This window comes from Bos javanicus, chromosome 4 (genome assembly GCF_032452875.1).
Source record: "Bos javanicus breed banteng chromosome 4, ARS-OSU_banteng_1.0, whole genome shotgun sequence".
Taxonomy (NCBI): domain Eukaryota; kingdom Metazoa; phylum Chordata; class Mammalia; order Artiodactyla; family Bovidae; genus Bos; species Bos javanicus.
Genome location: NC_083871.1, coordinates 78446345 through 78469886, shown reverse-complemented (window position 1 = coordinate 78469886; position 23542 = coordinate 78446345). Strand labels below are relative to the sequence as shown.

The following is a 23542-nucleotide window of genomic DNA, read 5'->3' as shown; positions in this document are numbered from 1 at the left end:
ATCTGGTGATGTCCATGTGTAGAGTCTTCTCTTGTGTTGTTGGAAGAGTGTGTTTACTATGACCAGTGTGTTCTCTTGGCAAAACTCTATTAGCCTTTACCCTGCTTCATTCTGTACTCCAAGGCCAAATTTGCCTGTTACTCCAGGTGTTTCTTGACTTCCTACTTTTGCATTCCAGTCCCCTATAATGAAAAGGACATCTTTTTTGGGTGTTAGTTCTAAAAGGTCTTGTAAGTCTTCATAGAACCATTCAACTTCAGCTTCTTCAGCGTTACTGGTTGGGGCATAGGCTTGGATTACTGTGATTTTGAATGGTTTGCCTTGGAAACAAACAGAGATCATTCTTTCGTTTTTGAGATTGCATCCAAGTGCTGCATTTCGGACTCTTTTGTTGACCATGATGGCTACTCCACTTCTTCTAAGGGATTCCTGCCCACAGTAATAGATATAATGGTCATCTGAGTTAAATTCACCCATTCCAGTCCATTTTAGTTCGCTGATTCCTAGAATGTTGATGTTCACTCTTGCCATCTCTTATTTGACCACTTCCAATTTGCCTTGATTCATGGACCCGACATTCCAGGTTCCTATGCAATATTGCTCTTTACAGCATCAGACCTTGCTTCTATCACCAGTCACATCCACAGCTGAGTATTGTTTTTGCTTTGGCTCCATCCCTTCATTCTTTCTGGAGTTATCTCTCCACTGATCTCCCATAGCATATTGGGCACCTACTGACCTGGGGAGTTCCTCTTTCAGTATCCTATCATTTTGCCTTTTCATACTGTTTATGGGGTTCTCAAGGCAAGAATACAGACCTCTCCACCATGACCCATCTGTCTTGAGTGGCCCCACATGGCATGGCTTAGTTTCTTTGAGTTAGACAAGGCTGTGGTGCATGTGATCAGATTGGCTAATTTTCTGTGATCATGAATCCTACTTCCAAGCAAAAAGATTAGAAATAAAAACCATTAAGGAATCAAGTACTGTTTCAGATACTGCACTACGTTGTTTTGAGAACTTCAATCACCATTGCCTATAGCAAGATTTATTCCACAAATATGTTCTGTTTAACATATTGCTTATTCATAAATATTTGTGGCCGGTTTACTCTGGACCAGATGCTGTGCTAAGTGCAGGTGATAAAATGGTGAGCAAAGCCAGCCGTGACTTTCCAGACTTTGAGTCCAGTGAAAGGAGAAACCCATTCAAATCGTAGCCAATATAGGTATTATGAAGTCAAAGAACATAGCTCTGTGAGCATAGGTAAGTGGGGAGCTTTATCTGGACTGGGATTTAGGAAGTATCCCTGAGGAAAGGATGCTTACTTGGACATGGAAACATGAACTGTAGTTGATTAGGTAAGAGAGGACAATTTGTCTTCCTTATTCTAAAAATTGATGTCACCTGCTACCAAGAAAATATGATCTCATTATTTAATATGAAGAGGTATAAAAATAAGACAAGCCAGTACTTTTTAGTTGATCTTTTCTAGAACCATCTTTTTAATTTTCAAAATGTATTCCTCCTTACCTTGTATATCAGCCCCAATTATTAGATAGATAGATTTTTACTCTTTTCTGTGGGAAATTGCTCTTCAAGTTCTTGCACACTCTCAGTCCGTAACATAGTAAGCCCTCATCGATATTTTGAGGGTTTTCAAGAAAAAGAATAATGACTTTATTTCCTTTATTATGCTACCCAAAATAGTGAATGTGAAGGGTGAGTTTATTGTGTCATAAAGCTATGTGTGGAGTAAGAGACCTACAGAGCACTGTAAAAAGGAAGAATTACAGTTCAAACCTAGTAAGAATGTAGTAGAGTAAAAGATGAGCACCGAAGTAATTCCCCCTTATTAATAATATCACAGTCAAATACTGGAATAATTAATAAGTAATACATTAGCGTAATGTCTACCAAGAGAGTGATTAGTTCAGTAAGAGACACTGCACTAAAAGCAACATTTCCTAGGAAGATTATCCTCCTCTTTATCTCCCTTCTCTGTGTGGCCCCAAAAGGAAAGAAATGTATATAGATAATATATATTCCCTTCCCCACCCCCACAAAAAAGAAAGAAATGTGTACAGCAAATGTATTGTGAATCACTTGTTTGGTTCCATTTATACTTCATTTCAACCTGAGTCTGGTGGGCTGGTGGCTCAGATGGTAAATAATCTGCCTGTAATGCAGGAGACCTAGGTTGGATCCCTGGGTCAGGAAGAAGAAATGGCAACCCACTGCAGTATTCTTGCCTGGAGAATTCCATAGACAGAGGAGACCAGTGGGCTACAGTCCATGGGGTCGCAAAGAGTCAGACACTGAGTGACTAACACTTTCACTTTCAACCTTAGTCTAAACATTTTAGTATAATTGACAGAGGAGTCAGGAAACTAAAAGGAAAAATGTCTACTCTTTTCTCCTTCCCAATTAACAATTTGTGTTACAGTGATTACTGCTAGGTATTTGCTTTCTCTTTCAATCATTCATGCAATCTGTGAGCCTTAACTGATTTCTGCTTTAAGGGCTGTGGAGCATCTAAGGGAACAGGACACAGATGTTTACATGAAGACACATATATATAACACTCCAAGATGAGGAATCAATAGTTGTCCATAAAAGGCTTCTGTGTTCACATAAACAGGGAAACCTGGACAACCCTAGGTCAAACAAACTATATCTGATTTCTTAGCTGAAGGGGCTCTCAGAATGTTTGGTATGTGATGAGAGGGAGATTCAGAAAAGCAGCATTTGTATGGCATTTTTTAAACGTGTCATCTACTAACATGAGTCCTTGGGTACACTCCGGGAATGTTCTTCTAAGCAGTTGAGCAGGACTCTGCCTTATGGGTAAGGAGGCTGATATTAGCAGGGCAGGTTAGAGCCCTAAGCGAGAGGCATGGCGTCCAGGTCAGAGTTCTGACTCTCAGAGGGGCATAGTAAGAAGCCTCTAGTGGTAAGTTGGTGGGAAAACAAGACATCTAAAACATGGTCATCTAGACCAAGCCAACTAAATGAAGATTTACTTTATTTGCATTATTAATTTTAGTGATATTAATTATTAATAGTAAAAGCACTATGTTGAAGGTCAGTAAGTTCCAGGAATTTAAGCATGGTCAATAAATATAACTATAGGCCCTTTCTTCAGATTTTTTAGGTTTATATCCTTGTTTTACCACTACTGACTTACATGACAGAGGTAAATGACTTTGCCTCTTTAAAACTCAATTTTTTCATATCACCATGAGAATAATAATAACAATATGAACTACAAAGAACATTGTGACATTTAAATGAGATAACATGGATGAAGCACTTAGCCTAATACCTGGCATATGGCAAGATTTCATTCAGTGCTCATTACTTATTAAATGCTCGTTAAGTCCTCCCAATCCTATGAGGCAGATATTGTTTTCTCCATCTATGAGTAACGAAATTGGTTCTCAGAAAGCTTAATAAGATGCCAGTGTCCCAGCTATAAAAAGTCGTGGGGCTAGCATTCAAACTCAGGTTCATTTAACTTCAAATCCCATGTCCCCATGTCTTTTCTAGTATAATGTTTTAATATGAAGCTCAGAGGGCATACAGCTACTGAGACTAATTATAGACTTTATTTTCAGGTAGATCTTGGTCAGGAATAGCTCAAAAACAGGACTAAACTAGCATAATTGAATAGGAATACAGACAGGCAGTTCAGACTCAGGCCTTTTTTTTTGATGTATTGGCCCAGAAAATCCAGAAACACTCCATTTGTCTAATAGGAATCAAGGGCGATTGAAAATATGCTACTTGCTTGTTAAACAGCCTATGCTCATAGACTTGTCATTGGCATTGGTCTAACTTGTTGGCAAAAAGATTTGTGTGTGCGTGTGTGTTGGAACTGGCAGAGGCAAAGTTTGTGAACTAGGCGGCAGTTAAATTGTTGAGGGTAGAGAGTGGCTTCTGTAGGGTGAAAGCTAGGATAGAAAATCCATGCATCTAGCCATGGGAGATGTAGTCCAGATTTAAGCCAGCTCACCTCTTAGTAAAATATGAAGGATCACTTGCTTCTCAAGTGATCATTAGGAAAGAGCTAGAACTTGAGTGGGAAAACAAATCAAAAAATACTTCTGTTGTTTTTATATGAATAATGTTTAAGAGATAATTTAGAAGATTACAAAACATGCAGGAAAGCAAGGAAATGTGATAAATCAACAAAAAAATCTATCGGCAGAAGCAGGTCCATAGATAAACCAGATATGAGAACTAAAGAGAAGGATTTTTAAACATCTATTGTGAGTACATTCAGGTATTTTCTTAAAAAGATGGCTACAGTGGATGAGTAGATGAATTTCAGCAGAGAAATGGGAGCCATAAGAAAAAGAACCACATAGAAATTCTAGAGTAAAATTACCTGAAATAGATTAGATGGGTATTTTAGTCTGTTTGGGCTACTACAACAAAATACCGTAGAATGAGTGCCTTATAAACAGAAATATATGGCTCACAGTTTTGGAGGCTGGGAAGTTCAAGACCAAGACGTGGTCAGATTTGATGTCCGGTGAGAGCCCACTTCCTATGGTGGTAACCACATATGGTAGAAAGGATGAGAAACCTCTCTGGGGCCTTTTTTGTAAAGGCATTAATTTCATTTATGAGAACTTCACCCTTATGATCTAATTGCATCCCAAAGCCCTCATTTAATACCATCCTACTGAGGACTGTTTTTAGCATATGAATTTTGGGGAACACAACATTCAGTCTGTGGCCTAACAGAAGAACAGAAACTGTGACAGAAAAGATCAGTGAACCTGAAGACTGGTTAGGAAGTGTTAAAACTAAGACACAGAGAAAACTATTGTGAGACACTTTACAGATCATCAATTACCCGTCAAGTGGCCTAACATACATGTATTTGGAATCCCAAATTGGAAAGAGAGAGAGAGAAAATGGGCCAGAACATAAATTTGAAGAAATAACACCTGGAAATTTTCAGATACTATGGGAAAATTTCAATCTACAAATCCAAGATTTCAATGAACTCCAAATTGTAAAGGAATCTAAGCACATCACAGTCAAATTTCTGAAAACCAAAGATAGAGGAAAATATCATGCAGGCATCCACAGGAGAAAAATGACATTACATACAAGGGAACAATGACCAAAAATATCACGGCTGATTTTTTATCAAGAATAAAGTCAGAAGGCAATGAAAAGAGATCTCAAGTTGGGAAAGGTTGTGTGGAGGAAGAGTATACCATGCTCTAAGGCAAATAACAAAGGGCATGAAGGCTTCCTCAAGGAAGTATCGTCTGAGCCAAGAGTTGAAGGATGAGATGTTAAGTAGGAGAAGAGTAGAAAAGATGTTCCAGGTATGTGCAAAATTCCTGTGGCAAGAGGAAACTTGCTACATGGTAAAACTGAAAGGTTCAAAGTAGGTGGAACACAGATGTCAAGCGAAAGATAGGAGCCAGACTAGCTATTACAGATTACAATGTGGATTTCTGTTTTCACTCTAAGAAAAAGGGGGAAATTTCAAAGAATTTTCAGCAGCCGGGACCATTTAAACAGATTTGTGTTATGAAAAACTCTTTAAACTCTGGATAAAGTAGAAGCACACCAGTGTAGCTGAGAGGAGAATAGAGGGGCGTAGGAATGATTCCAGTGAGACATGGTGGTGGCATGGACTTGGGTGGAATCATTGAAGATGAAGAGAGGTGATGGTCCAACTCGCGAGAATATCCTCCTGACGCCTACACCAACTTGTCTGTGGGAAAGTATAAAGATGATGAATTTCAGGAGACAGAGACATTCATGTGGATATATAGGCAGGCAACTCAGAAGATAGGTTTGGGCTAGAGATGAATATTTGAGAGTTATTGACATTGAGAAGGTAGATTGTCTTGGGTGTAGATAAAATTGTCTTTTCTGCTTAAAAACCTTTTGTCTGGAGTACCAACTTTGCTGCTGGGCTCTGCATAGCATCCCAGGTATGGTCTCTGGATGGGGCAGAAGGAGCAGTCTTTACTTGAATGGCTTCTGGTTACACAGCTGTTGGTCTGCATCTGTTTGCTGCCCTCTAGTGACCCTTGAAAGCTCTGCCCCATGGGCAAGGCAGTTTAACCCCTTGTGTCCTGGCTGCTTCTCGTGGGGCCTCAGGACCTGACAGCTCTATGACTCTTGGAATATGTGGCACAGGTTACAACTTCCACCTACTTGAAGCCTTCAGTTAAACAGGAGGGATAACCACACCAGCAGCCAGAAAGTGTTTTCTTTCATGCCAGGGCTATACTTTTTTTTTTTTTTTAACAAGTGGCTGTTGGCAGATTAATACTCAGATTTAATGAGTTTTGGCCATATCAATTATATCTTTATTGTGATGGTGAGGAGCCCATCACTAGTGCTTCTGTCTTGTAACAAGTAACTGGCAGATTTTTATTTTTCAGTGTTATTTGCTTATTCCTTGCCTAGACAAATTAACCAGTAAAAATCTACAAATCTAATAAATTGATAAATGTTTGGAGCTACAAGAAAGTTAGAAAATAATAGCTATCAGTCGTTGAGTAATATCTACACATCACCTATTCTATTTTATGTGATTTAACATTCACAGCAACCAATAAGGTATCGATATCATCATTTCACCCATGAGAAAATAGACTGGGGTATGTCATGAACCTTTTCCAGGAACCCATGACTACTGAGCTGGAGGAGACTCAGGTGGACTTCAGACTCAGTCTTTGTGGGGTCCTGTTTCCTATGTTACGATGTTTCCAAATGAATCTATACTTGACTCCTGAACAATATGGAGGTTGGGGTGCAGTCAAAAACTTGTAGTTAACTCTCTATTTCTGAGGGTTCCTCCACATCTACAGTTAGGTTCCTCTGTGTCTATGGTTACCCACCTGGGATTCATCTGACCATGGATCATGGAATACTTACTATTAAACAAAATCCGCGTATAAATGGGGATGCACAGTTCAAATCCATGTTGTCCAAAGATCAGTTGTATAATTATTTAGCAGTTGTTTTATCAGAACTACATTATGAAAATATAAGACCTCGTTTTCTTCTCCAAGGAGTTGTCAATCTAGTAATGAGGTTAACGTGCATTCTACAGGGAAACAGACTATTAAAAATAATTATAGTTAAAAATGTGATTTCTGGCTTTGTTTCCTCTGCACAGCTTCTCTAAGTAGAGCAAAAAGACTGGATAAGTAACTGCTTGCAGTCCTGGGAAATAAGCAGGGCCAATATCTTTGTTTTTAGTTTACACTGACCTTCTCCCCATCTCCCCACCCCAGTTCCTCCTGCCATACATTCACATCCACGCCCCCAATTCAGCCTCTTACACAGTTTGACCTTGGCTAGAGGGAATCACCCCCACGGTCACATTCTATGTTTGCTGAAAAAACAGGTTATCCCAAACCTGCAAAAGTCTTTTGATGCATAAGTTGCACTTAAAAGACTAGATACCCAAAGTACAAGAGTGGTTATTGAGGACTGGTAGGATGCTGAATACCTTTACTCATCTGCATGTCCTGATACTACTTACCTATGTAGCAAACAGAAAACAGTACAATTTAATTTCTACATTCTAAAGAGAGAATAATTATTTTTTCCCTCAGAGAGGAAATTGCAATTTCACTAAAGCATCTAAAAACAAAAAGATCTCTGCCTCTTCAAAGAGACAAACAGGTGTGGATTTTCATTAATTTACTAATAAACACAAAGAATTATAGAAAATTGCAAATATTATTGTCAGGACTAGTACTGTAGAGGACATCATCTATTGCTAAAATACTTTGAACTCTGTTACCAATAATGAAAGCATAGGAAGAAATACTAGGGAAGGAGGGAGGAAGAGAAAGAGGCTCTAGGATTTATTTTATTCTTTCTAGTATTATACTTTTTAAAGTTTAAGCTCATATTTCTCTATACTTTGCATTTCTTTTTCATTATTAACCACTCATAAAATACAAAGACATGATAAAATGCATAAATCTAACAGTTTTGCTCTTTGCTTTTCTTAGGACATCTGTCTTCAGTAAGAAATATTTACTATTATTAAGAAATGAATGTATCTACTGTCTGCTTTCCCTTCATGAAATTTATAAAGGTAATTAGACTAAATGACTTAGTATATTAAATTCATCCCTCCATTTTTTCTTATTTACTGTGAAAACATGAGCACATAGAAGCAAAATTATATCGTTCATATAATAAAGAAACTGGGAAAACAAAGTGGACAGAAAGTAAGTCAGGTTACAGTGGATTATTTGTGCTAACAAATAGCCCCTCCAAATCTCAGTGACTTAAACAAATATTATGTTTGCTCACTCAGTTACTAGTCCATGATTCTGCTCTGCACACGGTAGTCACCATAGGTGCTGAGTGATAGACAGCCACCATCTCCAGGGCTGCCACCTGCCACTCAGAGGGAGGGAGAGCTCAGAAAGGTTCTGCAGAGCCATTTAAACAGCTCAACATGAAGTGGTAAACGTGCTGCATGGTCGTTGGTCCAGTGGCCCTCCTAAACACAAGGGGACCAGGAATGACACCCTATCATGTGCCTGGACAGCTGAGGGAAGACGTACTTGGAGAAGGGCACAGATTTTATCATGGAAAGGAAGCACACGAGATAGAAACCCTAATATCAGATAACATGTGTTGAAATGCACATAATTGCTAACATCCTACTTTGACCTACAAATGTGGCAATCTCATAAACTCACACTAATAAGATTAAAACACCTTGTCTTTTATTCTAACACAAAGTCTGACACTGAACATGTGCTTTCCCTATACCAGTTCTCCAATTCTCCGATACCAACTGGGTGTCCAAAAGTTGGATTCAATGCAACAGTAACTCCTAGAGAAGTGTAGACTCTACAGTTAAGGCCTCAGTCCCACCTCGCTGCCCCCACCTTAAACCCCACTGGCAAGTGGAGTTCCCAGGCTACCCTACAGCAGACCAACTATAAGTTCTGCCCCTTGGGATTCCCACAGCTTCTTCTCCTGGAATTTGATGCTTTGATAGAATGACTTACAGAACTCCGGAAAACACTGTACCTGTTACTACAGTTTATCATAAAGGATATAAAGTGGACATCCAGAGGTACATAGGATGAGGTTCTGAAAGTCCCTAAGCATAGGAGCCTCGGTCTCTGTGGAATTGGGGTGCACCACTATCCTGGCACGTGGGTGTGTTCATCATCTTGGAAGTTCCTTTGAATACTGCCATTTAGGGATTTTTTTTTTTTCTTAATTGGAGTATAGTTCCTTTACAGTGTTATGTTAGTTTCTGCTCTACAACAAAGTGAATCAGCTATATGCATATATTTAGGGGTTTTTATGGAGGCTTCATTATATAGACATAAATGATTGAATTACTGGTCAACTCTAGCCCCTCTCACCTCACTGCAGTTTGAAACTTTCAACTCTTTAATCACATCTTTGGTTTTTTTGGCTAACCAGCCCTCATACTGAAGGGATCCACTGAGAGTTACTTCAGTAGCATAAACTCAGGTATGGTTGAAGGGAAGGGTGGGGGTCATTGTGAATAACAAAAGCACTCCCATCATGCAGGAAATTCCAAGGGTTTTAGTTGCTCTGTGCCAGGAATGAGGAACTATGGGCAGAGGTTCATGACACTGTACAGGAGGCAGTGATCAAGACCAGCCCCAAGAAAAGGAATTGCAAAAAGGCAAAATGGCTGTCTGAGGAGGCCTTAGAAATAGCCTCACATCTTGCTGTGAATGCCGTTTCCTTCAGGAGGCTGCGTCTGAGACTCCAGACCTGGACACCCATTTACTGCTCTCTTGGCACTTCCCTACAATACACAGTATTTCAAGGTTCCAAGAAGTAAACATTTGGAACATATTTGGGTTGGGAAGACAATTTCATTACAGGAGTGGATGAAACTAGAGAAGATACTTGGAGAGCTAAAAAAATAGAAAGGGCAAGATCAGCCATCTATGAATGCAACGAATCTAAAGAATAACCAGTACATAGAACATTGGGGCATTTCTCAAGCACTTATCAGTTCACTCAGTCATGTCCGACTCTTTGCTACCCTATGAATTGCAGCACGCCAGGCCTCCCCATCCATCACCAACTCCCAGAGTTCACTCAGACTCATGTCCATCAAGTCAGTGATGCCATCCAGCCATCTCATCCTCTGTCATCCCCTTCTCCTCCTGCCCCCAATCCCTCCCAGCATCAGAGTCTTTTCCAATGAGTCAACTCTTTGCATGAGGTGGCCAAAGTACTGGACTTTCAGCTTTAGCATCATTCCTTCCAAAGAACACCCAGGGCTGATCTCCTTCAGAATGGACTGGTTGGATCTGCTTGCAGTCCAAAGGACTCTCAAGAGTCTTCTCCAACACCACAGTTCAAAAGCATCAATTCTTCAGCTCTCAGCCTTCTTCACAGTCCCTCTCACATCCATACATGACCACAGGAAAAACCATAGCCTTGACTAGATGGACCTTTGTTGGCAAAGTAATGTCTCTGCTTTTGAATATGCTATCTAGGTTGGTCATAACTTTCCTTCCAAGGAGTAAGCGTCTTTTAATTTCATAGCTGCACTCACCATCTGCAGTGATTTTGGAGCCCAGAAAAATAAAGTTTGACACTGTTTCCACTGTTTCCCCATCTATTTCCCATGAAGTGATGGGACTGGATGCCATGATCTTCACTGAATGTTGAGCTTTAAGCCAACTTTTTCACTCTCCACTTTCACTTTCATCAAGACGCTTTTTAGTTCCTCTTCACTTTCTGCCATAAAGGTGGTGTCATCTGCATATATGAGGTTATTGACATTTCTCCTGGCAGTCTTGATTCCAGCTTGTTTTTCTTGTGTTTCTTCCAGCCCAGCATTTCTCATGATGTACTCTGCATATAAGTTAAATAAGCAGGGTGACAATATACAGCCTTGACGCACTCCTTTTCCTATTTGGAACAAGTCTGTTGTTCCATGTCCAGTTCTAACTGTTGCTTCCTGACCTGCATACAGATTTCTCAAGAGGCAGGTCAGGTGGTCTGGTATTCCCATCTCTTTCAGAATTTTCCACAGTTTATTGTGATCCACACAGTCAAAGGCTTTGGCATAGTCAATAAAGCAGAAATAGATGTTTTTCTGGAACTCTCTTGCTTTTTCCATGATCCAGTGGATATTACCCCTCGTCCAAGGTAAGGAGCAGCAGCTGCACTTTGCTGGAGCAGCTGTGAAGAGATACCCCACGCCCAAGGTAAGAGAAGCCCAAGTAAGACAACTGAGACCTATTGCAGGCAAACAGATGATTTTAAAATTTAAATATTTTTTCGAAAAGAGAAGCATGCCATAAAAATAAAAAAGAAGAAATCTAAGATCACATTTGAAGATGTCCAGTTGTTGAACTAAAAAACTGCAGTGATTCAACTGAAATATCATTAGAATTTAAAAATTAAATAATATGTATCAGGACACAAAATCAGTATAATAGATATCAATAGATTTCATATAAACCAGGAATATCAAGTTGGAAAATGTGAGGGAAAGAAAATTCTATTTATAAAGTACCTAGAGATAGCTTTTAAAAGAAGTATGTGGAAATTCTGAAGAAAAATATAAAATCTCACTAAGGGACATAAGATTGAGATATATTAGAGCTCTGCCAGTTGGCTGGGGTGAACACATGAACTTTACGTAACTTCAGTTTTCCATTGAAACTTTCAGTTTTCATTTATACAGGTTGGCTTAAAATCTAAAGTCTAAAGGAGATAGATTAATGTGAACTCATATAAATGGTATGTATTTCATTAAACAAGTCCAGAAATTATCTAGAAGAATAAATGGAACAACATAACCAAGAAACTTGGGGGAATAAAGTAATTGAGATGGTGTGGTTTTACTATAGCCATATAATGGAAGACCAGTGGAACCATATACATAGCCCAGAAATTGACCCTAATAAAAATTTGTAAATAATAGTAGTGGAAACAAATCTGAATATAAAACATTACACAACAAATTAACTACTTTGAAAGACCCTAAATATACTTTTCTTCCTTTAGCCATATACCAGTCCCTAGTTGATGTGAGTTAAATTTAAATGTGACATCATAAGTCAAAAGAAAATATGGATGAATATTGTCTTGAGTTGGATGTGTGATTTCAAGCATAAAATAACAATGATAACAATGGAAAATAAATCCAAATATTTGCCAATATAAAATTTTAAACTCTCTGTAACTTAAAAAAAAAAACACAAAAATGAAAAAACAAGTACATATTGATAAATTTTGTCATATTTATTAAAAGGAATGAATATCCCCTGATAGTTCAGTTGGTAAAGAATCAACCTGCAATGCAAGAGACCCAGTTTCATTCCTGGATTGGGAAGATCTGCTGGAGAAAGGATAGGCTACCCACACCAGTATTTTTGGGCTTCCCTTATGGCTCAGCTGGTAAAGAATTCGCCTGCAATGTAGGAGACCTGGGTTCGATCCCTGGGTTGGGAAGATCCTCTGGAGAAGGGAAAGACTACCCACTCCAGTATTCTGGCCTGGCGAATTCCATGGGCTGTATAATCCATGGTGTTGCAGAGTTGGACATGACTGAGTGACTTTTACTTTCACATCCTAAACACAGGAGAGAAGTAGTAAAAAGTGCTTTTTGATAATAAGAAAAGCAGTAAAATCCTATTTCAAAAATAGGAAAGACATGAATCATTTCCCCGTTGCTTATTCATCTGATATATATTTATCCAGCACCTATGATGTCCCAGACACTGTGATGGGTGTGAGTCATACATGTGAAAGATTATTAAACCAGTGAGAATATATTTAGCCTTACTAAGAAACAAGACAAAAATTAATGAAAAAATACTCTGCCATTTTGCCTACCAAACTGAACATTTTAAACAATACTACTCAGTGCCACTGAAGATATACTAGGTCCGGCACTCAAAAAATGCAGAGGAAGTGTACATGAGCCGAGTTCCTGTGCTTTAGCTAGCTGTTTGGCAGATCACATCAAGACTATGCTGAATCTTCAGAGAATAACTAAACAGGACAGATACTGGTACAAAGAATAAGCATTAGTTGTTTATTTGCTGTGTATTTACAATAGTGAAAAATTAGAAATATCTTACAGAATCCAACAAAAAGATTACTTAAAGTACTGAAAGTAACATAATATGAAATGATAATAATATATAACCTTTATAAAACAGACCTCCTAAGAATATTTAATAAGACACTTCCCTGGTGGTCCAGCGGTTGGTAGACCAACCTTCCACTGCAGGGACACAGGTTTGATCTCTGGTCAGGGAATTAAGATTTAGCATACCTCTTGGTTTGGCCAAAAAGTTAAAAAAAAAATTAAGATTTAATAAAATAAAAATTATTTCTGACATGATATAGAAGTCCAGTACAATATTATTGCTATATGCAACATAATAATTTTTTAAAGATTCTTTTATGTGGGCCATTTAAAAAGTCTTTATTGAATTTGTTACAAAGTTGCTTCTGTTTTACATTGTGGAATCTTAGCCCCCTAATCCGTATTGAACCCGTACCTGCTGCATTGGAAGAGGAAGGCTTAACCACTGTACCACCAGGGAAGTCCCTGTAGCACAGTATTTTTGGCTTAAAAAGCACTTATACTTGCACTGAAAATAGTTGGGAAGGAAATTTCTGATGTATCAGTAGTGCTTACCTTGGGGTGATGGGATTTGAGGTGGTTTTTTGTTTCTCTCTGTTTGCTTTTGTTTATTGTATATTCATAACTAGCATTGTTTTTTCTATCATAAAGACTGTCAATATGGAAAAAATAGTGTTAAGTTTTTGAAAAGGCAAGAGGAGGAAGTAATGTAGATGTGAGAAGCATCTGTCCAAATGATGGAGCTGCCTTACAGCCTGGTAGGTCATTAATTCATCCCTATGAAGAAGGCAATGGCACCCCACTCCAGTACTCTTGCCTGGAAAATCCCATGGATGGAGGAGCCTGGTGGGCTGCAGTCCATGGGGTGGGTCGCTAAGAGTCAGACACGACTAAAAGACTTCACTTTCACTTTTTCACTTTCATGCATTGGAGAAGGAAATGGCAACCCACTCCAGTGTTCTTGCCTGGAGAATCCCAGGGACAGGGGAGCCTGGTGGGCTGCCGTCTATGGGGTCACACAGAGTCGGACACGACTGCAGTGACTTAGCAGCAGCAACTTGATTACTCACAGTCTCTCTGGCCCCTCACTCTCTCCCTCGCATGCAAACATACACACACACACACACACACACACACACACACACAAACCATGCCACCCTCCTGCAGCAGATCTAGTCATTGTTCTTTCACTGGATAGGCGGCTTTGCTGCTGCTGCTGCTAAGTCGCTTCAGTCGTGTCCGACTCTTAGTCAAATACTTTGCAGCATTTTTGCCAATATTCTACTAATTGATCCATGGAGCTGTTTCCTCTAGTGATTTATAGCATTTTTGTGGTGTCAGCTTCTATTAAATTTCCTTAGTGGATTTTTGTCGTTACAATTGTTTCATAAATTGAGAGCTGTTGTAGTGAATGGCATTCGATACTGGTGCTGGGAGTAAGCAAAGGCAATTTTCAAGAACTGATTGTGCAGAACACCCCGTGTCAAAGGGCTCACTCTAGTTCCAGCTGATGGAGGCCCTGTGGTGAGAAGTGACCCTTTATTTATCTTGTTGTCTGTAAGGTTAGCAGAAACAGTGGGAAATTGTGTTACATAAAAACCATGTGGTGGACAGTTGGTTTGGGATCCATCTAACAGATTGACTGACTGCCTGGCCTGTTCTTCAGAAGTGTCTACAGGCCAGTGACACTGATCTCCACGTCAGAACTCATAAATCCTCGTACGTGCGGCTCCCCCAGAGAATTCCCCTTCTGTCTCAGCAAGTGCCTAGAGACCCCGGCGATGCTGATCCTAGTTTGTCATTGATTTTAAAAATTTAATCATCTCACATAGTGGCTTATAGAATGTAAGTAGACGTTAAATTTTTTAAAAAAAATTCTATGTTGTCACATGCTATTTGAAATAAAACGTAAGCAGAAATTCACCTGATTATTTTTTAAAGGTTGTGATAAGTAGCCCTTTCTCCTATACTAAGGAGAATTCCATCGTCTTTATGTCATCATCAGTTATGAATCCCAATAAAATGTAGTTGGGTGGTTGGATCATACTATTTATTTTTATACAGCTAGGTGCCTTAAGCCAAACCTAGTCTTCTGGGATCAGGCCAAGAATGTGGGGAACATGTGGGAATGTCAGAACCTCTCCCAAGAACATGCCTATCCACTGACATATTTATTCCACATTTGAAGTAGACTTCAAACTGAAGCCAATTAATATTTGATAGTATATGCAGAATTAGCTCAGCTTTGCTGTCTCCTGAGGAGTGATTCCTATCTTTGGCACTTGCTCTGGTGTTCTGTTTTCTGTTTTGCTTTTCCTAAAATGCAGTCAAATAACCTGAGACACACAGGATGCACTTAGCCCTCAGAATAGAAAGTTTGTTCAGCTGAAGCACCGATATCTCTTATCCTGCTTTGTCAGGTTCTCTTTGTCTCAGAAGACATCAGTTACTCTTCTCCGTGTCCGCCAGAAGCTTCATTTGGAGTTTCTCTTGGGCTCTCAGGATGCTCTGGGCTCTTTCTTCTCCTCCTCTTCTATCTGGCCCATCTTCTTTCTCCATATAACGTAGGAACAAATTTTATATTTGTATAAGAAAAACCAAGCCATTAATTAATTAAAATGTGATGATGAATAAGTTTCCATCATCTCCTTCCCATCCTCCTACTCAGATGATAGATGACCCAGAACTTGCTTTCTTGAGACAACTGAAAGGATCAGAAAAACCTCCCTGCCTTGTATGGTGGAAAAACTACCCATGCGCCTCTCTAAACCACTTGTGCGCCAGACCCTACCCTCCACCTCCTACTGACAGCATCACACAGCACCCCCTCCCTCTCTGTGATTTCACTCTCAGCTCTCTCTTCCACATCTCCTCATCTCATCACCAATGTCCCTTGCGTCTCCCACCCATCTCCTCCTCTTCCTCACGGCAGAACTTCCTCAGTCAGGGGTCTGGACTGTCTCCAGTTCCCTTCCAGTCCTCTGCTCAAGCATCCTTAACTCGAGCTCTCGTTAGTCACCATTGGCCCCTAATTTGGAAAATCCATCAATCAACTTTCAGTTCTCACCTTCCTGAACTTGACATGGTTGACATAACATCCCTTCCTGGATTTTTTTCTGAACTTACTGATTACATCTTGAGCTTTTACCCTGACTCCCCCGAAACCTTGAACTATGGGCTGCCTCAGGGCATATAGCTCGGCCCCTTCATCCTATCTATACACACACCTCCTGCTTTGTGGTCTCATCCACTCTTATGAAAAATATTTGTGGTCTAGTGGCTCCCGCATTTATATGTCCACTGCAGACCTTTCCCCTGAACTCCAAGCTTGAATTCAACTCCTGCTTGAGATCTCCAGTAGGATGCCTAATACATACCTCATGTTTAAGTTGTCCAGCCAACATCCTCATCTGCTCACTAACCCCCTCTGCTCACAGTCGCCCTGGTGTCAGCTGATGGCACATTCTGTCCTTCCTGTTTCTCATGCCCAAAACTATAGCGTCATCCTTGCCTCACTCTTTCCTGCACCTCATATCCAAACCTCTGTCCTCAAAAATATGTTATTTCTCAGTGTGTCCACAGCTTCCCACTCTGGCCATCAGCTTTTCTCCCCTGATTACTACAGCAGCTTCTAACTGCCCTACCTGCGTCCGCCATTGGCACATATGGCAACAAATCCACCACCAGTGGCTTTTCCAACCTGATCTGGAGCATGTCAGTTCCCTGGAGGAGCCTCCCATGGCTCCAGAGCCGGTTCAGTGGCCAAGCAGGCCCTACGTGATCCAGTCCCCTTTCCTTGGTCACTGTGCTCCAGGCGCATGGGCCTCCTGCTGTCCTCTTGCACTCTAGGCACTCCTGCCTGGGGATTTCTTCTTTGGTCCCCGCTCTGTGCCAGATGCTCTTTCCCCTGATGTCCAGGCAGTTTCCTTCCTCTCCTCCTCAGACACCACCTCCAGGAGGTCTTCCCTGACCACCCCGTGTAAAATTGAAGCTACCTCGACTCCCTAACACCTTTTCCTTCTTGTATTTCTCCACAGCCCTTATCCCTTTAAAATACAGTCTGTAGTGTATTTAAATGCCTCACTTACAATTTCTCCCCCTTTAGAATTTAAGCTTTCTGAGGGCAGAGGTGTTTGTCTATTATTTGATGCATTATCTAGTGTGCCTAGCACAACAGGTACAAATAAAAGCAGTTGCATGAATGAATAAATCCAATGGTTGTCAGTGATTAAGAACAAAGACACAGGTGTAAATGCAAATATTATTCCATTGAGTTGGGTCTAGGCTACATTTCCTACTCATTTTATCTCATATGCAACCTTTAGGGTGGGCTCAAGGGACAGGTATTTGATTTGAGTTATAAATAAGGCCACTTCCTTTCCAGCCAAGGTGATGCTGTGATAGTGAACTAAGTTTCATTTTCATGAGCTCATTTTGAATAGCAGGACAGTCTTGGGCTTTTGTATTGCCACTTTTTCCTTTCTTTCACTTTAAATTACTACTTAATGTATAAGAAGAAATTATACATTTCCAATTCCCATCTCAGAGCCTTCAACTGTGCTCTGCTTCTGCCTAGGAAAGCATCTCCGTCTTGGTTCATTTGGTTCATTTGCTGTCAAATCTCAGATGATGTATCACCTCTGCAGAGTGGTCTCCGCCACTATCTTCAAGGTAACCCTCGTCTTAAGTCTCTTAGTGCAGCTGATCTTCCTCCTTCGTGGCATATTGCAATTCTTTTTTAAAAGTATTTTTATTTATTTGGCTGCATCGGGTCTTAGTTGCAACATGTGAACACTCAGTTGTGGCATGTGGGATCTTAGTTCCCTGGCTGGGGATCAAATCCAGGCCCCATGCATTGCAGGTATAGAGTTTTAACCACTGACCACCAGGGAAGTCCCTGCAATTCTTAAGGATATTTTTATGTGTGTGTTTCTTTCCTTGACTGTCTTGCCTAAGCTGTAAGTTGCCTGAGGACAGGGCCATACCTGTTGTAAATACAGCAGCTGGGGGACAGTCACAGTGAATGCTCGCTGGGCACTTTCCTGTGGTCAAGGATCACCAGCACTCCCTCCACTGGGTGTGCAGAGCCCATCTGGGATGCAGAAGGGAAGAGCAGAGAGAGATGGGAGTGCATCAGATACAGAAGGGGAGTGGTGAGTGCAAGAAGTCTGGCTCCTGCCATGAGTCTATCCCAGACACTGGGTCAGGACCAGGAATCCTTTCATTACTCACACACACACTCATGTCCAGGGCACAGATCTAGCTGACACCAGTGCAGAAGAGCCCACCTGTGCTTTCTCTTTCATTGGCGAATTATAGTTTATAGTGACTGGAGGTACAAGGAGACACGTTTCACAAATTTAACCAAGTCATATAAGAGCATACTCAGAAGTCTTTCAGGAGAAGGTGCAACCAGTTATGCGAATTCTAGCAAAATGAGAAAGCCAGCACCCTGTCTCTGGGTCATCATTTCGGTCCATGTGAGGTAATTTAATTATTTTGCATAAAATGTTATCCATGTTAATAAGTGTGTTATTATTGTTTTTAATGAGTTAATATGTATACTTAAATATTTTTCAGTTTCAATTTCATTTCTAATATGACAAATATTGATAGGTATAACCCATATAAATAAAAGTCCTTTGAGTTCCTCAATAATATTTGACAATGTAAAGCAATCTTGAAACCAAAATATTTAGAGCTACAGGAATACCGATTTAAGAGTAATAAGTATTGTTTAATAATATGAATGTCCCACAGCCTCTAACCTATAAAGTCCTAAGACCTCTATGACCCTGAATTGGAACAAGAAGAGAAGTAAGAGCTCAACTTTGCTGGTGGGAAAGGGTACTTTATTGTGCAGTAATCTATTTTATTTATGCTTTCTGAGAGACACATTTGACAAGTTAATGAAGTCTTCTTTTCCTTTTATCCAAGCACTGCCCTGTTCAAATCCTCCCCAAAGTAGAGGCTACTTCTGGGTCAGCAATAGAACAACCACCCACCCCTTTCTGGTGCTCAGACACAGTGGCTGCCCTTTGAGTAAAGGATGAGAGGAGTGCAGGAGGGGTTATGTCTCTGGGATCTGGGGTTCCCAGCAGCAGGGGCTGTCATGTGTTTGAGATCTGTGACTTCTCTAAAGCAGAGTCCCAAGACTTGGAGCCTTTCTTTTGGGTCTGTAGACTCTCCTAGTCACAGGTCATCTTATTGTAAGAAGTGGGAGGACTATTTCCCCGAGGATCTGAAATAATTTTCATTCTATTCTGAATAGAACAATAACTTTATAAGACAAATTCACAAGCACTATTCCATTGTCTTCCCACCTATAAAGTCATAGTATTTACATTTTGATGTTGCAGATGAGGAAATTGAAGAGGTTATAGATTACAAATCTAGCAAGCAGTAGAGCAAAGCCATTAGCAGGATTTATCATTCAGAATCTTAAAGAGCTCTGATCTTATTCATTTTTGTGTTTTATTCACATCTGTCTGCTTTGTATATGGGTTTTTCTTCTTGTTTTAAGGCTCTGATTTTTACTTAAATTTATTAAACTAAGTTATATGAACTTAGTATAACTTTTGTTATGAAATGAGCTGGCTCTTTTTAAAAAGAGCAAGCCTTACCAATAACTGGGAATTGCTAGGAAAATATTTATAGACCTAACATAATTAATTCCTTGAACCTTCAAGGCAAAGGCAAGGGATGGGGGGTTAGGAAAGGGAAATAGGGCATTGTGAGAGCTTCCTGGTATTAGATGCTAGACAAACTGAATCAGAGTCTCACCTGTGGAGCTTTGAAAAACTGGGATGCCCAGGACATGTGTGTGCTAAGTCGCTTCAGTTGTGTCCAACTCTTTGCTACGCTATGGATTGTAGCCTGCAAGTTTCCTCTGTCCATGGGATTCTCTAGGCAAGAATACGGGAGGGGGTTGCCATGCCATCCTCCAGGGAATCTTCCCAACCCAGGGATCAAACATCTTTTATGTCTCTTGCATTGGTAGGTGGGCTTTTTACCATTAGTGCCACCAGGGAAGCCCCCAGGCCACACTACCAGCCAATTAAGTCCAAATCCCTGGGGGTTTTGGAAGTAGAAGGCATGAGCTACTTCTTGTTGTTCAGTTGCTAAGTCGTTTCCAAGTCTTTGTGACCCGATAGACTACAGCATGCCAGGCTTCCCTGTCCTTCACCATCTCCCAGAGATTGCTCAAACTCTTGTCCACTGAGTCAGTGATGCCATCCAACCATCTCATCCTCTGTCGTTCCCTTCTCCTCCTGCCTTGGGCTACCAAGTGCTTCCTGAGTGATGACCAGTGGACTGGAAAATCAAGAACCAGCCCTGAAAGATCAGTGGGAATTCCTGAAGTTCTTGAATCATATGCTGCTTGGATTCTAACTACTTATGGGAGTTCAGTCAGGAATGAAGTTGCTCAGAGTCACAAAAATGAAAGGACTCAGAGTGGTCTGAGGGGAAGAAAAGCAAATAGCAGCAAGCTTTAATCTCTGTACTCCAAGGAAAATGCTTAGACATGGAAGAATAGGTCATACTGAAGGCATGAGGAATCCAAGTTGAGCAAAAGTCAGTGGTCTAAATGGGAGTACTGGGCAGAAGTCTCTTAGCCTATACTTACACCTTACAAATGAATGAGAGAGCACAGAGATGGGATCACAGAGGTCATGAACCTGTGTCCAAAAGTGAAAGGACAGACCAGGGGCAAGTACATCATTGTCCTTGGTTCCAAGGGAGAACGCTGAGGGTTGAGGAGTCATGGAAGGCAGGTAGAGCAGCAAATTGAACAGAGATAGGATGAGACATCAGCACAGTCCCAACAAGCTGCACTGGGGCTGAGGGCAGCAGAAAACGTGAAGCCCAGTGTTGATGCTGCCAAGACTGACCTGTCCTGCAGTGATGGGGAGCCCTTAGGATGCCCCCCTTTAGTCTGCAGCTAGGTTGGGTTCTCTGAAGAGTGTGGCACAGCAGGAAGCATGGCTGTGGCATTCTCTGATCTTGCTTCCTTTCTCCTGATTATTTAGTTGATCACAGTTCAGTTTATACCCTGGAGAAAGTAAAGTCAGTTTCATTTTATATGTATATGATTTATACATTGATGTATTTCATTTTATTTATAATTATTTAAGAATATTTCACAAAAATGCTGACAAATCATAAACTCTCAAAAATTGTCACTGTTGTTTTTTGTTACTACTCCTATTGGCAGATACACAGAGTTTCTGTTTGCCACTCTTAAAATGTTTTGTATCCAATAGGAATCCAGACTGCCACCCTTAAAAGAAATATCTCTCACCTAGAATCCTCACCTAGAATCACACCATTTAGCTCTGCTGGAAGATTGTGGTTATGGTTAGAAAGCAATGGATAGGGTTCAGGAAGTTCCATAATGCTCCATAAATGCCTGCCGTGAAGCACCCTGAACTTCCCAGGGTGGTCCTTTAAGGTCTCCATACTAACTAAATGGGAAAATCAATAGATCTGCAAAGGATTTACAACCACGATGGCAGTAACAACACGCCTTTATGCACCCACTCAAAAGTTATTGAGTGATTTGCTGTGTCCCGGGCTTCAGGGAGATACAGTAGTGAACAAAACAGTCCTGACTCTCAGGAAATGTGCCTTATAATGGAAGAAGATGAACAATGAACAAATGGATGCATACTTGTTGGTCACTGGTGCTAAGTGCTGTGAAGAGAGTGCAGAATGCTAGTTGCTTCAGGGCAATTAGGGATGAGTAGATGAGCAGGCGATGAGTAATGTTGGAACAGAGGCCTGAGGGAAGGGAGATGGAGAGGTAGAGGAAAAGCACCTTCTTCCCCTGGAGGAAGAGCACCCTGGCCAACGGAGCACAAAGGGTAGAGGCCCTGTGGCACCACTTTGATCAGTGGACTGGAGGAATAGTTGAGGTTGTGGCTGCTGGAGCCAAAGGAAGAGGAGGAGAAAGATGGGAGCTGAGGTCAGGGAAGTAGGGCAGGAGGATGGATCAGGGAGGTCTTAAAGGTTTTGAATTTAGACTGTGTAAGAAGGAAACTATGGAGGGCTTGGCGTACGATTTATATTTTTTATATTTATTTTTTTTTATATTTATATTGTTTAAAGATTGCTCTGGCTGTTGAGTGGGGAATATAATATTGGTGGAGGGAAAGAGACCCATCAGTCTGGAGGAGACTCTGGCAGCTGAAGTTAGGAAGACCACAGTGAGGGCTGGTGAGAAGTTGTCAGAGGCAGGGCCTATTTTGAAGCGAGCATTGTTGGGTTTAGGCCAAGTTGATCTGAGGTGTGAGCAGGAGAGGTAAGGATGTCTCCGCATGTATAGACTGAGTACCTGGAATAGTGGAGTCACCATCTCCTGAGATGGGAAAGAGCAGACCAGGGGCTGGGTTGACCAGAGCTTGTTTAGACTTGCTGTGTTTGAAATGCCATTAGATGTTCATGGAGATGCAGCTGGTTGGAAGGGGAAACCCACCAGCATTAGTCATATGATTTTACTCACTCTCCCCATGTCTTTTCTCATCAGGAGTGTTATATTAACATCTTTCTCTTAGGGTTTAGCATCTTCTCCTAGAGTTTCTCTTGAACCACCAGGACTGCTTTGTTAATGAGGGGAGGAGCAGGATTAGTGGACAGATTGTAGCAAAGGCTGATAGAGGCTGGAGTCACAGATCTCCTGAAAATTAGATGCGTTGAGGTGACACGGTCAGAATTTGGTGGGCAAGCAGGGAGGGAGGAACAAGGTGCCCCTATGAATTTGGGGGAAAAAAACAACAGGGAATTCTGGTAGTATTTCTCTTGTTTGATATTTTTTCTGGGAACATTATAATTAAAGTTTTCCAAATCTTATTCTTGAAGATAAAATATGTATTTGGAGTAAGTAACATTTTTGCTGGGAAAGGAAATACACAGACTAGATAGAAGTCTAGGAGTTACAAGCGTGAGGTCCAAAGCTCCACTTTGCTGCCCTTTGTCTCTGGGACCCTAGGCAAGTCCCCCATCAAAGCCCAGCTTCTCCTCTGATGGGGACTATGATCTGTCTCTCTGGCCACTGCCATTCAGAGGATTATGTGGCATGACAGCTGAGGAAGCCTCTTGTAATTTGACAAATGTTATGCAAAAACTTGCTATTATTATTAACCCACCTCTTCTATCAGAATTGTTTTTCTAGAAGTTTGTGTCGTCCCATTACCACCCACCCTTCCTGGAGAATGTATAATGGCATGTTCTTCCCTATCTGGGATCAGATCAGATCAGTTGCTCAGTCATGTCCGACTCTTTGCGACCCCATGAATCACAGCACACCAGGCCTCCCTGTCCATCACCATCTCCCGGAGTTCACTCAGACTCATGTCCATCGAGTCAGTGATGCCATCCAGCCATCTCATCCTCTGTCGTCCCCTTCTCCTCTTGCCCCCA

The 23542-nt window shown here is 40.9% G+C and overlaps 1 protein-coding gene across 3 annotated transcripts in view; it reads left to right on the top strand.

Annotated features, from left to right (window-relative positions):
* HECW1 (HECT, C2 and WW domain containing E3 ubiquitin protein ligase 1) overlaps nt 1–23542 on the top strand; it is a 481612-nt gene that overhangs the window by 166335 nt on the left and 291735 nt on the right. The window lies entirely within an intron of this gene.